The sequence below is a fragment of the Aegilops tauschii genome, chromosome 3 (assembly GCF_002575655.3).
Source record: "Aegilops tauschii subsp. strangulata cultivar AL8/78 chromosome 3, Aet v6.0, whole genome shotgun sequence".
Taxonomy (NCBI): Eukaryota; Viridiplantae; Streptophyta; class Magnoliopsida; order Poales; family Poaceae; genus Aegilops; species Aegilops tauschii.
In genome coordinates, this window is record NC_053037.3 from 303,988,736 (window position 1) to 304,007,022 (window position 18,287).

An 18,287-nucleotide genomic window follows, 5' to 3' on the forward strand; every position below is an offset into this window, starting at 1 on the left:
GATTATGCTTGTCACGTCCGGCTAGATAGACGTCGTCGTGCGTCGGGGCACGCCCCCGCGATCCGTAGATCGATCTGGTCTGACCTGCTCTACTGTCCAGGTCCTGACGTAGGTCATATGTATATCCCTGAGCTATTATATCTTTACCTTTATGATGAGGTGGTATAGGCTGGTGTTCGACCTGAATTGCCATTTTGTCCCGGCCACGCGGTGGTCTGTCAGCTGCGTTACGCGCTGACGGTATGGGGTCCAGTGCCTCGTCGTCGAATTGAGGTAGAAGTTTACGCTTCGGGTAACTTTTGGTTGGCGCTCGAGGCCGTATTCCTCGGCTGCCAGGACGTTAGTCCACCTATCGTTGAATAAATCTTGATCAGCTTGAAGATGTTGCTGCTTCTTTTTCAGGCTCCTTGCAGTGGCTATTAGCTGGCGCTTAAAGCGCTCCTGCTCAAGAGGTTCCTCCAGCACGATAAAGTCTTCGTTGCCGAGGCTCACCTCATCCTCGGAGAGTGGAAGATAGTTGCTATCCTCTGAGTCTTCGTTTAAGGCCTGTTCGTCAGGGCTAACCTGCCCATCTTCCCAATCGTCCTGTTCGAAAGTTGGCTCGATGGGGTCTTCTTTGTCTTCGGCATCGTCCGGAGTGTTGTCGTCTCCTGCGCCGGTGTTGCTGTCTTTTCAGCAGCATGATTTAGAGCGGCGCCGCTGACGTCGACGCTTTGGTTGTATCTCAGGAGGTTTATCCTCAACTAGATCCTCTTTGTCATCGCCGTCACCCTTTTTGGGTGAATCCACCATGTACATGTCATACGAAGAGGTGGCCGTCCAGCGGCCGGTAAATGGTGCGTTTATGGCCTGCTCTTCTCCGGCGTCGTCGTCCATACCGCCGATGTCTTCGGAGCCGTAATCGAGCATGTCAGTTAAGTCCTCGACAGTGGCTATGAAGTGGGTGGTGGGTTGGACGTAAAATTCCTTGCTCCCAGCCCCTAGTCCGGGTTGGGCGTAGTTCGGACATTGCTCCTCTGTAATGACGAGGGATCGCATCAAGTCCAGAGCCTCGCTTAAAGGCGAGGTTTTGCCAGGGAGAAGAAAATCCGTGGAGTACGGCGGGAAGGAGACTCCTTGGTCGAGCTCACACGATGCTGACTCTAAGGGTTCGATGCCAGTGTCCGAAGTAGAGTCCGGCTTCATGATGGCTGCCAGTGGCACTACTTCCCCTGGCTCTCCCGTACTAGGTGTAGCGGCCGCAGGTAGTCTGGTGGGCTTAATAATCCCATCTTCGGACCTGGCGATGTGCTCCGGATCTAAGGCCAGAGCGGAAGTTGGGGTCGCGAACCCTTGGAAGATCAAGTCTCCTCGGATATCAGCGACATAGCCCAGATTTCCAAAACTAATCTGGTGACCTGGGGCGTAGCTGTCGATCTGCTCTAGATGGCCAAGCGAGTTGGCCCGCAGTGCAAAGCCGCCGACCACAAAGATCTGGTCGGGGAGAAAAACCTCCCCCAGGGCAGAATTGTTGTAGATGACTGATGGAGCCATCAAACCTTCTGATGACGACGCAGCAGAACTCTCAATGAAAGCACCAATGTCGGTGTCAAAACCGGCAGACCTCGGGTAGGGGGTCCCGAACTGTGCGTCTAGGGTCGATGGTAACAGGAGACGGGGAACACGATGTTTATCCAGGTTCGGGCCCTCTCGATGGAGGTAATACCCTACTTCCTGCTTGATTGATCTTGATGAATATGAGGATTACAAGAGTTGATCTACCACGAGATCGTAATGGCTAAACCCTAGATGTCTAGCCTGTATGATTATGATTGCCTCTACTGACTAAACCCTCTGGTTTATATAGACACCGGAGGGGCCTAGGGTTGTACAGAGTCGGTTTAGAAAGGAAGGAATCTTCATATCCGAACGCCAAGCTTGCCATCCACGCAAAGGAGAGTCCCATCCGGACACGAGAAGAAGTCTTCTGTCTTGTATCTTCATAGCCCATTAGTCCGGCCCATGTTACATAGTCCGGACGCCCGAGGACCCTTTAATCCAGGACTCCCTCAGCGGCCGAGGGGATCGCCGCAGCAAAAATAACCAACCAGAGAGGCCCGCTTGGGGCCGTGACAAGGAGGGAGACGACGATCAAGATGAAGACTACGAGTCCGGTGAGCACGAGTTCTAGAAAGCTACGGAGGCCATGTGCGTCAACGGTGGCGCCTCGTTGCATACCTCACACCGCCAACTGAAGCACTGGGCGCGTGAAGTCACCACGGCAGAGCCATCGTTCGATGCCCAGAGGCCCCTGAAGTGGTCCAACACGCCTATCATTTTTTACATCGACGATCACCCTGATCGCACAACTGCAGTCGGGTGTCTGCCGTTGTTGGTTTCACCAACAATACGCAACCTCAAGGTGAAGAAAGTGCTAGTTGACGGTGGGGCCGGTCTGAACTTGATCTCGCCTGCCGTGATCGAGAGGCTGCAGATCCCCGATGGAGATCGAGGAGACGGACACGTTTCAAGGGGTTAACCCGGGGAGGAGTCAGCCAAAGGGTAAGATCATGTTTCCCGTTACATTTGGGGGCGAGCTGAACTATAGGACGGAGAAGATCGTTTTTATGTCGCCAAGATCCCCTTGCCCTGTAATGGGATCCTTGGCCGCCCAGCGCTGGCCAAGTTCATGGCGGCGTCACATTACACCTATAACACGTTGAAGATGCCCGGGCCAATGAGCATCATCATCGTCCCCTCCAACAAAAAAGACGCGCTCATCTACGCCGACCAACTTTACCGAGAGGCAGTTGCAGCAACTGCCGCCAAGGCACTTGCTCCTGCCGCTGAAGCCCCAGGAGGGAAGAGAACCGGCAAGGCCCCTTCTGGTGAGACCTCTTCCGGCAAGACCTCCTGCATCCACTTCGTCAAGCGCGCCTCTTCGGAGTGCTGCACTCCTGTCGAGGCTGTGCCAGAGAGCTCCACCGACAAGAGCAAGAAATCCAAGGCAGCACCACCTGAGACCAAGAAGGTGCCCGTCAAGGAGGACGGCACGAGCGGGGCTTTTACTATAAGCTCCACCCTCGACAGAAAATAGGAAAGTGCGCTCGTCGCCTTCCCGCGGGCGAATGTCGATGTGTTTGCGTGGCAAGCATCGGACATCCCCGGCGTTCCCAGGGAGGTGATTGAGCACCATCTTGCTGTCTGTCCTCATGCGCGGCCCGTCAAGCAGAAGGTCAGGAAGCAATCTTTGGAACGACAAGAATTCATCATGGAGGAGATCAGGAAGTTGGAGGCGGCAGGCCTGGTCAGAGGAGTGCTCCACCCTACGTGGTTGGCCAATCCAGTGGTGGTGCGTAAGGCAAATGGGAAATGGCAAGGCTGTGCATTGACTATATAGATATCAATAAAGCCTACCCAAAGGATCTTTTTCCTCTGCCACACATTGACCAGATAGTGGACTCCACTGCCGGGTGTGACCTACCGTCATTCCTCGACGCCTACTCAGGATACCACCAGATCTTCATGATGAAGGAAGACGAAGAGAAGACCGCGTTCATCACCCCATCTGGTACATACTATTTTGTATGGATGCCTTTCGGGTTGAAAAGCGCTAGTTCAACATTTGCCCGAGCAGTCCAAATTGGTTTTGAGCCGCAGCTGCATAGAAATATGGAAGCTTATATGGATGATATAGTGGTCATGACCAAGGACAAGGCCACGCTCATGCAGGATCTAGAGGAGACATTTGCAAACCTGCACAAGATCAACCTCAAGCTCAATCCAGAGAAGTGTGTGTTCGGTGTCCCGTCCGGCAAGCTTCTTGGTTTCTTTGCGTCTCAACGCGAAATCGAAGCAAACACCGACAAGATCAAAGCGATTTAGCAGATTGAGGCACCAAGACGGGTCAAGGACGTCTGTAGGCTCGCCGGCTGTGTTGCTGCTCTAAGTAGGTTCATCTCCAAATCTGCTGGGCGTGCCCTCCCCTTTTTAAAAGTTTTGAAAAAGGCGGGTCCAATGGAATGGACTCCGGAGGCAGAGGCAGCGCTGCAAGATCTGAAGAGGTACCTCTCCTCCACGCCAACACTAGTCGCGCCTAAGCCACAAGAGCCGTTGCTGTTGTATCTGGCGACAATGAATCAAGTGGTCAGTGCTGCGCTAGTGGTGCAGAGGGAACTTGAGGAAGAAACAACGGCAGCGGCCGAGCCGGCGGATGGTGGGCCGGGGCATTCCTCGGTATGGCCTGATGCCGGCAAGGTGGACCCCCAGCAAGGCCCGATCCCGGCAAGACAGAATCTGCGCAAGTAGGCGAAGTCGAACAGAAGAAGAAGGTGGTGCATCACCCAGTTTATTTTGTCAGTTCCCTCTTGCAAGGTGCTAGATCAAGATATTCTGGTATGCAGAAGCTACTCTTCGGCCTCCTCATGGCCTCGAGAAGGCTGCATCACTATTTCCAAGCACATGAGATCACTGCCGTCACCCGCCTCCCTTTGCAATTGTCGGTGTTCTGGGAACGGGGGTCCCCAGACTTGCCTGCCTGCGGCCCATAGCGTGGCAGAGCTAGCAGGCCGTACGGCCCATCTTCATCAACAAGGCATCCAAGACCCTCGCAAGGGTCCAAGCCTTGCGAGGCGGACGACGCAAGACCTCCTTTGGAGTAGCCTAGCCAGGCAGGCTCACGAGGAGCGGAGATATCAAGGCGGGGCAACACCTCACGAGGCTCTCATGACGTGAGCCATGACGAACGGCGCCAGGCGGGCGCCAGCGTGCGCAGCGTCCTTATTTCCTCTTTGGTGCTAAGGAGGCCAACGCAGGCGAAGAGTACCGAGGCATCAGAAAAAGGTTGCTATATTGGTGCAACGAGACCAAGACCAGGAGGACGGCAAAGACAGAGGTCATCGTGGAGCCCAAGACGGCGTAACCACCAGAGCTTTTCGCAGGCGAAGACTGCTTTTGTCAGGATAGCTTGTACTAGCTGTCCCCCTTCAAATTTGCCCGCCGTTGTTGGCTCCCTTCCCGCTCAATATTTGGGAAGAGGACCAGGGCCTCTATAAATAGGTCTAACCACCACAGTAGGAGGCAACGGATTCATATCGAATCCTCACCCACACAAGTCCGACCAGCACAAGAACACCTCAACCTCAGGAGGCTGTTCTTCCCTTGTACTGTTCATCATCAGCCCAAGAGGCAATCCACCACCACCACACTGGAGTAGGGTATTACACCACAACGGTGGCCCGAACCAGTATAAACCTCGTGTCTTTCTGTGTTGCGAGTTCGCCAAGTTCGTCCGTGAGATCTTAGTGAGCTAGGGCGTAGATTGGTAGGAGGGACAGACTTCGCGCGTACCCCAGTGTTCGAACCTTAAGTGTTTGCCGGAACTCCACATCCGATAGCAATGAATATTGCACAACCCAGATGCGACTGGGAGGATTGTGGAGTGGGCGTTGGAACTGTCGAGCTTTGGCCTCAAGTTTGAAAGTACTTCAACGATCAAGAGCCGAGCCTTGGCAGAGTTCATAGTAGAATGGACCGCAATGCCCCACAAAGAGATTCAAGAAACCACCCTTCCCGGCAACGAGACGTGCCGTGATTGGATTATGTACATTGATGGAGCTTTCTCACTGCAAGGTGCTGGTGCCGGCGTGCTACTCGTCGCACCCACCGGAGAGCGCCTCAAGTACGTAATCCAGATGCACTTTCCCCAGGAAAAGTCAACGAACAACATGGCAGAGTACGAGGGATTGCTTGCCGATCTCGGGATCACAGCAGACCTCAGAATCAAGAAGCTCATCATCAGAGGTGATTCGCAGCACATCGTCAAGCAAGTTAATAAGGATTACCAGAGCCCGTTGATGGAGGCCTATGTGGATGAAGTGAGGAAGTTGGAAGAGCATGTTGACGGTCTACAAGCAGAGCATGTTCCCCGAGCAGAGAACGGCATTTTCGATGACCTGTCGAAACGCGTTGCCCTCAAGTTGCCTTTGGAACCAGGTACCTTTGTGATTCAGTTAACTCAGCCATCCATTGAGCCATCAGCAGGACAGAACAAGCGAAGGAAGGTGGGCCCCGAAGAGTAATTTCCCGCTAAGCTCCCAGGAGCCACCGGCAAGGAGGCTGCCGGGTGCCCCAAGCTTGCCGAGGAGCAGCAATCTCCGGCAGGAGCCCAAGCCCTGACCGTAGAGACAGCTGCCCCTACGGCCGAAGATGAGCCTTTAGTCCTTGCCGTCAAGCCTCAGGCTCCGGCATGGGTGCAACGTACCGTCCATTTCCTCCAAACAGGGGAACTTCCTGAGGAACAGGAAGAAGCAGAAAAAGTAGCCCGTCAGTCCAGCATGTACCAGTTTGTGGATGATGCCCTATACAGAAGAAGACCGAATGGCGTGAAATTAAAGTGCATTCCCCAGGAGGACGTACTGGAGCTGTTGGCAGAGATACATGGAGGCATGTGTGGGTCCCACATAGGGTCGAGAGCCCTTGCCGGCAAAGCGTTCCGGCAAGGTTTCTTTTGGCCCACCGCTCTCTAGGAGGCAACTGCACTAGCAACCAAGTGTGAAGCATGCTAGTTCCACTCAAAGAAGCTTCATCAACCAGCCCAAGCCCTTCAAACAATTCCTCTTTCCTGGCCCTTTTCAGTCTGGGGGCTCGACATACTGGGCCCCTTTCCCTGTGCTGTCGGGGGCTTTGAGTACTTGTATGTCGCGATCGACAAGTTCACAAAGTGGCCAGAAGTGGAACCGGTGAGAAAGGTGACAACACAATCAGCCGTCAAGTTCTTCAAGGGACTAGTCTGCTGTTTTGGTGTGCCGAATAGAGTCATCACTGACAACGGCACGCAGTTCACAAGCCACACCTTTATGCAGTTTATCCAAGACCTCGGCGGCAAGGTTTGTTTTGCTTCTATTGCTGATCCCAAAAGTAATGGCCAGGCTGAGAGGGCGAACGCAGAGGTGTGCTACCTCTTGAGCATGCGTTGGTTTTTCCCTTGAAGAGGAAAGGGTGATGCAGCAAAGCAGCGTAAGTATTTCCCTCAGTTTTTGAGAACCACGGTATCAATCCAGTAGGAGGCCACACACAAGTCCCTCGTACCTACACAAACAAATAAGAACCTTGCAACCAACGCGATAAAGGGGTTGTCAATCCCTTCATGGCCACTTGCAAAAGTGAAATCTGATAGAGATGATAAGATAATATTTTTGGTGTTTTTATGATAAAGGTTAAAAGTACAGATTGCAAAATAAACGGAGATAGAAATAGCTAGTTGTCAGAAGATTAATATGATGGAAGATAGACCCGGGGGACGTACATTTCACTAGTGGCTTCTCTCAAGATAGCATAAGTATTACGGTGGGTGAACAAATTACTGTCGAGCAATTGATAGAAAAGTGCATAATTATGAGAATATCTAGGCATGATCATCTATATAGGCATCACGTCCGCAACAAGTAGACGGACTCCTGCCTGCATCTACTACTATTACTCCACACATCGACCGCTATCCAGCATGCATCTAGAGTATTAAGTTGATAAGAACGGAGTAACGCATTAGGCAAGATGACATGATGTAGAGGGATAAACTCAAGCAATATGATATAAACCCCATCTTTTTATCCTCGATGGCAACAATACAATACGTGTCGTTTCCCCTACTATCACTGGGATCGAGCACCGCATGATTGAACCCAAAGCTAAGCACTTCTCCCATTGCAAGAAAGATCAACCTAGTAGGCCGAACCAAACTGATAATTCAAAGAGACTTGCAAAGATAACCAATCATACATAAAAGAATTCAAAGAAGATTCAAATATTGTTCATAAATAATCTTGATCATAAACCCACAATTCATCGGATCTCGACAAACACACTGCAAAAAGAGTTACATCGAATAGATCTCCAAGAAGATCGAGGAGAACTTTGTATTGAGATCGAAAGAGAGAGAAGAAGCCATCTAGCTAATAACTATGGACCCGAAGGTGTGTGGTAAACTACTCACACATCATCGAAGAGGCTATGGTGTTGATGTAGAAGCCCTCTGTTATCGATTCCCCCTCCGGCGAAGCGCCGAAAAAGACCCCAAGATGGGATCTTACAGGTACAGAAGGTTGCGGCGGTGGAAATAGGTTTTCATGGTGCTCGTGGATGGTTTCGGGGTACGTAGGTATATGTAGGAGGAAGAAGTAGGCCGGTGCAGCCACGAGGGGCCCATGAGGGTGGAGGGCGCGACCAGGGGGTAGGCGCGCCCCACTACCACGTGGCCTCCTTGTTGATTGCTTGACGTCCACTCCAAGTCCTCTGGATGACGTAGTTCCAAAAATCACGCTCCCGAAGGTTTCATTCCGTTTGGACTCCGTTTGATATTCCTTTTCTGTGAAACACTAAAATAGGCAAAGAAACAGTAATTTGCACTGGGCCTTGGGCTAATAGGTTAGTCCCAAAAATAATATAAAAGTGTATAATAAAGCCCATTAAACATCCACAACAGAATATATAATAGCATGGAGCAATCAAAAATTATAGATACGTTGGAGACATATCAAGGTGTTGCGAGGCCTCAAGACCAGAACCTTTGACAGGCTACACAAGTGCGGAAGGCGCTGGATTGATGAGTTGCCAACGGTTCTTTGGTCGATCAGAACGATGCCAAATCGAGCCACTGGCCAGACACCCTTTGCCATGGTATACAGGGCAGAAGCAGTTCTCCCCACGGAACTCATATACGGGTCACCTCGAGTGCTTGCTTATGATGAGCTTGAGCAAGAGCAGTTGCGCCAAGATGATGCGACACTCCTTGAGGAAGATCGTCTTCGGGCTGTTGTGCGAGCCGCTCGCTACCAGCAAGCCTTGTGCCGCTACCATAGCCGCAAGGTTCATGCCCGAAGCCTTGAGGAAGGCGACCTTGTTCTTCGGCGAGTCCAATCCGCCAAGAATTCCAACAAGTTGACGCCAAAGTGGGAAGGCCCTTATCGGGTAATATGAGTCACCAGGCCCGGCGCAGTCCGCCTAGAGACCGAAGATGGTATTCCAGTGAGCAACTCCAGGAACATCAAACATCTTCGCAAGTTTTACCCATAAGGCGCGGTTGTCGGGCCCCCCGACAGACTACTTTTTGTACAAGCCTTGCCGGCAAGGCATGTAACCCTTTGTACAAAGCCAGGCGTAGACCCTGAGCAACAGATAAATAAATGAAGCGCTGGCGCCCTAGGAATTACCCTCTCAGGTAGGGTTGATAGTGCTTGGCGGCAACTAACCCCTAGCATAGAGGTCGAGTGCATGTCTTTCTGTCTCTTCCAGTCCTTTTTGGTTCGCAGGCTGCAGAGGCGCTTCTGCAGAACCGTTTGGAGGTAAGAAGACGGACCGACACCGCCGAGGTTGCTGGGGGCTGCAGATTTAGATAGCCCCCCCTCCCCGCTATGCGCTTCCGTATGAAACTTGAACGTACGAAACTTCGTTCATTCCTATGCCACCGTGCTCCGTCCTTCCTATGCCCGAAATCCCTTTCAGGCCGGAATTTGGTTGTAGTTGCGGTGGAAGGGAAACAAACGAAGGGCCCGTTCCTACTATGCCCCTACTCCCGCCAAGGGTGTGGGTATAATCGTGGTATAAAGCGGGAGGACGGCGAGGTTTTTTGCCGGGCGACGTTGTTTGCTTAAAATAACAAGGACTCGCTCCTTAGTGTGGGCCTCGCTCATGCACAAAAGAACCCGGCAAACACCCTTTTTCATTAATACATTGATTAAACAAGTACAATTCATACGGAACGTAAACATGAGCAAGGGGTTACAAAGTCTAAATTTGACAAGTGCCCGCAGGCTTAAGATCTAAAAAAGATAAGATGCCCGTAATCCCTTTCTTGTCCCTCTCCTCAGGAAGCGGATCAAGATAGTGGGGGGGTACCTAGGCGAGATACGAGCAGCAGATGGCACCAAGCGAACGTCCCGGCGGCCGCCAAGAAGAGGGCTGGTGATGACGGTGCCGGGGAAGAAGCCGAAAGATGAGGCAGCGGGCCGACAATACGAGACGAAGGCGTCGATGCCATCGTACTCCGACTTGACGGCCCGCCACCCGCCTTCTTCGTCTTCTCCGGCCTTCCACCGCCAGGTGCAACGGCCCCGAGAAGTTCAAGGAGCTGGCTCGAGGAGCCGCCGCCAAGAACTACCCCCCGGCAAATCACTCTGCCCGGGAGAAGGCCATGTGCTGCTGCTGGCGTCGCCTAGGGACGGGGCATCCAACGTCTAGTGAGACCCGTCCCCATCGTCCTCCCCACCGGTCCCCTCCTCGTCACCTTCGCTCGAGGAGGAGCTCTCATCGGCAGTCGAGCTCTCCGCGCAGCACCCTAACCTGATTCCTGAGCGTCCGAAGACCTTGACAGAGAGCAGGTCGCTCTCCACTAATTTAAAGTGGAGAACGTGCCCCTTCACCAAGCAGTGGGCTCGTGCGAAGGTTTTCCAGCCCCGACGAAGAAGCATTACATGAGGGACAGGGAACCTTGTGTTCGCCCACATGTTGCCATTGCAACACCCCTTCATATGGAGCCTCAACCTCGGCGACTGGTCGATCTCCAGCACCCTCCCGAACGCCTCGGGAAGACGAAGGCGGCTACGCGGTGGCTCGCACAACTGCAAGATGAACTCCAGCGCTGTGTCTCCGACATGGCCGCTCGACGATGCAGGAGGAGATGGTGGCAGAGATGGTAGTGTCGTGGGTGTCCCCCTTCCGCGCCCACCTCTCCCTCCACCAGCTCGCCGACCGCAACCCCGTCCGGCGCCTCCGCCTTGAGCATCTGGCTCTTCCTTAACCGCCGCGGCTCTCTGGCGGGAAGAAGACCTAGTCGCCTCCGCCGAAGGACGGCCGCGGCCACGCCCTCTCGGCATGGCCGTGGATGCAGAATGGAGAAGAAGGGAAGACACAAGAGGATGCCTCTCCTCCTCCTCCCGGTCCCCTTTTTATACCCAAGCAAGGAAGGCTGGAGACTGGCTCTACACCTCTGAACATCCCCTTCAAGTCCGGCTCATTAAAGCCATTGCTAACGAGCGAGGTCATCAACCGCCCTCCCCGCGCCAATCAAAGGCGCGTGGGTATCGACCATGGCGCGCCTTCCCATACCCTGCACATCCGCCACCTAACCCACACCATGCATGCAGTGAACGTGGCGAAAGAGGCGGGCGTGGTGGGAAACGTGGAACGGCAGTTCCATGATTGGAAAAGGCGCAGAGGGTAAATGAGCAGCGCCCCTGCGGCTTCCTCTTTTTTATGGGGAAGGTGCGGGCCGCCTCTTTACTATTCACCGCAGGATGATGCTAGCATGCTGTGGCCACTCCACGCACGACCCCCACGTCACGCACTCAATGTGGATCATGGGAAAGTGCAACTGGCGAAGAAGTTACTACGGTAAAAACTCTGCCACACGTACATGCGCACCGTTCTGGGCTTGGCCCAACAACGCTTCGTGCTTATGTGTGGCCCAGGCCCGGGGGCTCCTGTCAGTGTACAAAAATAGGGGCCTTTCTATAGCCCTTTACTTGTGCACAGGTAGTCATAGCCGCACCTGCGGCCAGGCTTGGCGGGGCAGAGGAAGGGAAAGTACAAGGCTGCCGAGGCAGCACTCAAGCCAGGAGCATGAAGAGCAAGGGGGCAAGGTGGATTCCTCCCCGGCAAGACACTTGCCGGGGCGGCCTACACAGCCCCAGCAAGACCCTTGCTGGGGCGTCTTGCCCAACACCAGCAAGGCCGCCACCCTCGAGCCTAAGAGTCCTAACACCGTCGACAAACATCAAGACCAAGGCTCAGGGGCGCCTGCGTGGTGGCATGCAGATCTTTGTGAAGACCAAAGACCTGCAAATCTAGATGGGAACCAGAAGACGAAGACCTTGCCGGGGACAGACGAAGACCCCCGGCAAGATCCTTGCCAGGACGGCCACGAGACCCCCGGCAAGATCCTTGCCAGGGACATCCACAAGACCCCGGCAAGACCCTTGCCGACCCCGGCAAGACCCTTGCCGGGGGCATCTGCGGGGCCACAACCAGGCCCGCACCTACCAAGGTTTCTCTATCCCACAGCCGTTCCGACGTGGCAACCAGCCTACCAAACTAGACACGCACCTACGTGGCAGCAAGTAACCTCTAGGCCAACCAGTCAAGCACCTGCGTGGTGGCATGTAGATCTTCATGAAGACCCTGCCACCGCACCAGTGCAGCAACCAGCCAGCCAGCGTGGCGCTGCATGCCTCGTCAGCTTGGATGTGCGTCAAAGCAAGGCGAGGCGGCGACGGACGGGACGAGCTTCATTGCCGTCCCCGATAAAGCAAGAGGACACGTAGGTGGCGCATTAAATGTGTTTGTCCCACGATGTTAGGGATAGACTTGTACACTGTAGATGCTTTCCACCTCCTGTGTGCCACTGTGGCGACCCCTTTGACATATAAAAGGAGGCCCGAGGCGTACTGAGGAAGGATTCAGACTTTTTGAACTGGGCATGCACCGCAGCTAGTTCAAGAGCTCAAGAACACCAAATATACACTAAAGCAGGACTAGGGTATTACGCATCGTTTGCGGCCCGGACCTGGGTAAAAATCCCCTCGTGCTGATCTTTTAGACCTGCTCTTTGCGCTACTCCACGCCCCGCCAACCGTAGTAGGGATTCCCTGTGATCCCATAGGTGTCGTTTTCCCTGACAGATTTATCGGGGATGGATGAAAAATTCGTATCTGGTTCTCCATGAGAAAACCCTATGCAATCACCGAGAGGGGGTTTTCTCTGAACAAGCAGACGAGGGAGAAGGGGATTCAGGCCCAGTGAAATATTGCTGCTTCATCCGTCCAACTTACTGCTAAAGCTGGAAAGGTGAGGGTTTTTGTGATTTGACAGCTCATTGGGCATTACTGCGGCGCTACGACTGGGGTGAGTTTACAGTGTAGTTGTGCACTCTAATTTGGTGCGTGGCACGTGGACCCCGTTGTCGGATGCCCCACATATCAGTGAAAGGAAGTAGAAAGGTAGGAGTAACTAGTTACACATAAATATATTTTTGACAGAGAGATACTCCCTCTGTAAAGAAATATAAAAATCTTTTATATCACAACTTTATACATAAGAAAAATCTAGGGGAACATATATAACATAATATGGGAGTTTAGGTGAGAATATAATACTCAGACAGGCTCACGGTTCTGGACTTTGGGCCACAGTCCTGTGGGCCTGCATGTTTGGGGGCCCATGTGTTCTAATGCAGTGCATTTCATATTGCAAGAGATCGGTACGGCGCTGGTTTTAGATGCTGTCGCAAGGCGAATACAAAAAATTGAATAAAGCACGACAGCTGTTAGAGTGAAATCGAACGACAGGTCCTAACCAGCAATCAGAGTTGCAATTCTATCAACGATATCCTACGTGATAAATAATACTGTCGTACTACTTATACACACAAGACATTTGTTTCACCATGCCATATTATTACATCAAAATCTCTCGGAGGATAGATCAGTTCGGCAGTTGCATGCTGCTACTGAAGAATTTCAAAGTTGATTTGGACCAGCTCTCCTTGCTGAGAAAGTTTGATTTTGACATCATCCCGTACCGCATGATTTGATTTAGATTTGATCCTTGGCCATCCTTTAGCATCAATCATCATGCGACCATCCTTTGTACTTATGGTATATTGAGCAGGTTCAGTCACACCAAGGCTGCGAATGGTAAGAGAAACTTGACCACGGTCGCCCAGATTGTTGAACGACTCCCTCGTTGCTCTAGGAATTCTCAGTTTGCAAACAAGAAGACATACACAAACAGCTAGATCAACACAATGAATCATGTGAAACAACATGGAAATAAAAAAGAACGAAGCACTTGGGCGGCTAATGCTTACCTAGAAGGTGGAGATGTTAGTTTTTGTAAGGACTTTGGTATATGCTGTGCGAACTGCAGCCCAGTATGTTGCCGGTGCAACTGCTGGTTCCGTTGTCGCTGCAGGGGCCGGAGCAGATGCAAGTGCAACTTCAAGTGTTGGTGCAGGTGCCGGAGTCGTTGCTGGTGCCCATGCCGGTGCGACAAGTAGTGTTGTAGCTGCTACCGGAGATGGTGCTCCTTGTGGAGCTGGTGCCGGTGTCGAAGAAGGTGCCGGTGTCGATGCCCGTTCTACCTGTAGATCAGCCTGATCCGCTGACGCGATCGGTGCCCAATCCTCAGGTGGATCAGACTGAGCTGCTGCCGCTGTCAGTGCTAGAGCAAGTGTTGTCGGAGAAGGTGCCGGTGCTTGATCCGTTGCTGAAGGTGGTACCGATGTGTGAGACAGCAATGATCGTCTCTGGTCTGCTATGATCAGCTTTCTAACTTGACTAGGCTCCATGACCTTGATCATGTCTTTTTCTTCATTTCTTTTATACGCGAGAAGGACTAATTGTGGCGTGTTTGTTAAACCAAACTGCAGTTCATCATAGGGCTTCAGATTGTACTCAGACAACAGACTGATCCAATTGTGTCCAGTGATATAAGTGATGGACAGTGCCTTTGTTACTGAAACCGGCAAAAATAACCATCATAGAGCAAACCCGTCGGTGTACAAAAGTAGGGGCTCTCCTTTTTACCCCTTTACTTGTGCACGGGCAGTCAGAGCCGCGCCCACGACCACACAAAGTAGGGCAGAGAAGGGAAGCCAGAGGCACAAAACGACCAAAGCAACGCCAAGACCACAGACGCAAAGATCAAGAGGGCGAGGTGGACTCCCCTGGCAAGACCCTTGCCGGGGCAGCCTCCGCAGCCCCGGCAAGAGCCTTGCCGGGGCAACTTGCCCAACGCCAGCAGAGCGCGCCACCCTTGAGCCCAAGGGTTCCAACACCATCAACCACATTGGAACCAAGGCTCGGGAGGCACCTCCGTGGTGGCATGCAGATCTTTGTGAAGATTACAAACACACAAGATCAGATGAGGACCGGAAGACGACGATCCTCAGCGAGATCCTGGCCCAGGAAATCCAAAAGACCCCCGGCAAAATCCTTGCCGGGGACGACCGTGATGACGCGGAAAGACCCTTGCCGAGGCCCCAACAAGACCCTTGCCGAGGACACCTGCAGGGCCACGGCCAGGCCCACGACCGCCAAAGCTCCACCACCGTTCCCATACAGCTACCAGCCCAACCAGCTGAGCAGGCACCCGCGTGGCGACGCGTGGTCTCAAGGCCAACTCAGCAAGCACCTGTGTGGTGGCATGCAGATCTTCGTGAAGACTCTGCCACCGCGCCAGCCCAGCAGCCGGCCAACGTGGCGCTACTACGCCTCATCGACTCGGACACGCGTCGAAGCCAGGCGAGGCGACGACAGCTCGGACGAGCTTCCTCGCCGTCCCCGATAAAGCAAGACGGCACGTCGGCAGTGCATTAAATGCGTTTGTCTGACGGTCACAGAGGATAAACTTAACCACTGTATACCTTTCCACCTCCCGTGTGCCACTATGGCGACCCCTTTTGTCTATAAAAGGAGGCCCGAGGCGTACAGGAGGAGGATTCAGATCTTTTGGGCGACACACGCACTGCAGCTAGTTCAAAAGCTCAAGAACACTCAAATATACACCAAAGTAGGACTAGGGTATTACGCATCCTTGCGGCCCGAACTTGGGTAAACAATCTTTGTGCTGGCTACCAGACCCGCTCTTTGCACAACCCCGCGCCCACCAACCGTAGAAGGGATCCCAGTGATTCCATAGGTGTCGTTTTCCACCGACATCTTTGGCGCTCCAGGTAGGGGCTGCGCATTTGTGAAAATCCGGTCTAGTAGTTGGTTTAGCAGTTCTCCATCACCATGGCTCCCAAGAAGAAGACGATCACGGCGATCGGTTCATCGGGAGCCGAACGGCCCGTACCGGTGCGGGTGAGTGGTGGGGCGGTCGTGGATGGAAGCCGAGGCGCGGCCCACGAACACCCACATCGCTCTGGCAGCCAAAGCCAGGCGACATGTGTCGTTCGCGCGCGAGACGACGGGCCGCACACCGCCAAATCCAAAGATGGAGTCAGCCCCCCCGCAGGCGGCGCGGAGCCCTCCAAGGGCGGCGTCGTGCCACCCATGGGCGGCGCGGCGACCTCCAAGACGCCTACGCCAGTGCCCACGACGCGCTCTTCCTAGGTTGTGCGCGACGAGCAGCGTCGCCATGCTGGTGACCCCGGCCGCCACCGTGGAATGAGTCTTGTACCTCATTCGCACGACGAAGAAGGCCAGCATGCACGCCGAGACACTGGCAAAAATAGCGCGCAGCCGCAAGGCCGTGATAGAGCTCCTTCTAACATGGTTAGAAGTCAGAGCGCGTCATGGTCCACGCAGCTGTCGCCGCCACCCACACCAGCAGAAGCTTTCACGCGCGCAGTTGCTCCTCGACTTTCCTCCTGCTGTGGAAAAGTTGGAAGAGTGGAGAGCCACCATCCGGAGCCTCGTCGGCCTTGCCAACAAAGATGAGCCGCGACCAGCAGGGCCCTCGGGCCGGTGCTCCGTCGAACCACCGCATGCCAGTGGTGGAAGGACTGGAGGTGCTGCAGCCACGGTGCACTCTCCTCCCCCGCACCGGCCACCGCGGGCGTCGGCCCGTCGCGACAACGCATGTGATAACATTTCCATAGCGTCGTCCGACCCACGGACCCACCGCGACCAGTGCCAAGTTCTTCGGGAGCGAGCCCATGAAGATGCTCGAACCACCATCGAGCGCCGGCGCGAAGCATGCCACCAGTCAGATAGGCGGGCGGGGCCCACTATGGACCACCCGGCTCCGGGACGCTCCGGCGGCCTACCCTACGAGGTGGGTTGCCCAGCCTTTACCCGTGAGTTGCGGCAGTTCTAGTGGCCCTCCCACCGCATGTTCAAGCCCGACGTTGGCGAGAAGTACAATGACAAGACCCACCCGTTGGAGTTCCTCAGCATCTATACCATCACGATGCAAGCTGCCGGAGCCCGCGACGACAAGGTGCTTGCCAATTACTTCCTGTTGGCACTTAAACCCAATGTCATGTCATGGTTGATGCACTTGCCGGCGGATTCCATTTCTTCTTGGTCGGATTTGTGCCATGAGTTTGTTGGCGCCTTCACTGGAGGCCACCAAGCTCATGGCCAGGCAAGCGATTTGCATATCATCCCCCAGAAAGAAGGTGAAACCCTGTGCAAGTACATGCGCAAGTACATACAGAGGTTCAGCCGAGTGCAGTACAACATCCCAGATGTTCATCCCGCCGCCGTGATCAGCGCATTCCATCAGAATGTGTGCAACCGCAAGATGCGCGAAGAGCCAGCGATGAACAAGGTCAAAGATGTGGCCGAACTGTATGTTCTGGCCGATAGGTGCGCCCGGGCTGAAGAGGGGAGGAAGTACCCCGGCGAGGACGCCGGTGCGGAAAACTGACTCCACAGACGAAGATACAGCCGCCCCGACAAAAAAGGGCCGGCGCCACAATAGGAAGCGCAAGGGAAAGAATGTGCTTGCCGTCGAGGGATCCGAGGACACCGGCGTTGCCAAAAAGGCCAAGGCAGACGACCCAGCAAGGAAATTACCAGGTGCGCCGCTTGCCGGGCCTTGGCGGCTGCCGACAAGCCAGGAGGCTCCGACAAGCAGTACTCCAAGATCCACCGCACCAAGCGCCACGACCTCCAGAACTGTCGGCAAGTCAAGTTGCTTGCTGAGAAGCAAAAAGCTGAGTATGAAAGGTGGGACAAGGAGAGGGGTCAGGATGGTGCCGAGGGATCCGGCAAGAAGCGTGGCGACCAAGAAGGTCGCCGCGGCAGGGATAACCAGCAAGAGAGGCCCGCTCGGGGCCACGACAAGAAGCAAGAAGATGATGGTCATGACGAGGACGACGAGTCCGACGAGCAAGAGTTCCAGAAGGCTACGGAGGCCATGTGCGTCAACGGTGGTGTCACAGCCCTAGAAATCTTCTTGTAATTAGTGGCATTGCATCCATGCATCATTTTCAATTTCAATTAATCTTGAAATGGGGATGTTAAAACCCTAGCACTAAATGAAATACAATTAGGGTCAAATTAAATCTTTTCGATCTACCCAAAATGGCCTTCAGAAAAGTTCATCAATTTTGGAATGGGTGAAAACTTCTCCCAAAAATGATGCACACATTTCTAGGACATTTATGGATTTTGGAGTTAATTCATAAGTATTTGAATTTGGACAATTAAATTCGATAAATACTCTTAAATGTCCAAATAATCTTGAAAGCATTTGAGGGCCGTGGGAAATAATTTCCCAAGTGCCACAAATATTTTGAGCATTTTACAAAGTGGTTTGGCATTTTTGCTAAATCGAACCAATTGCGGAAAATAGAAAACAGA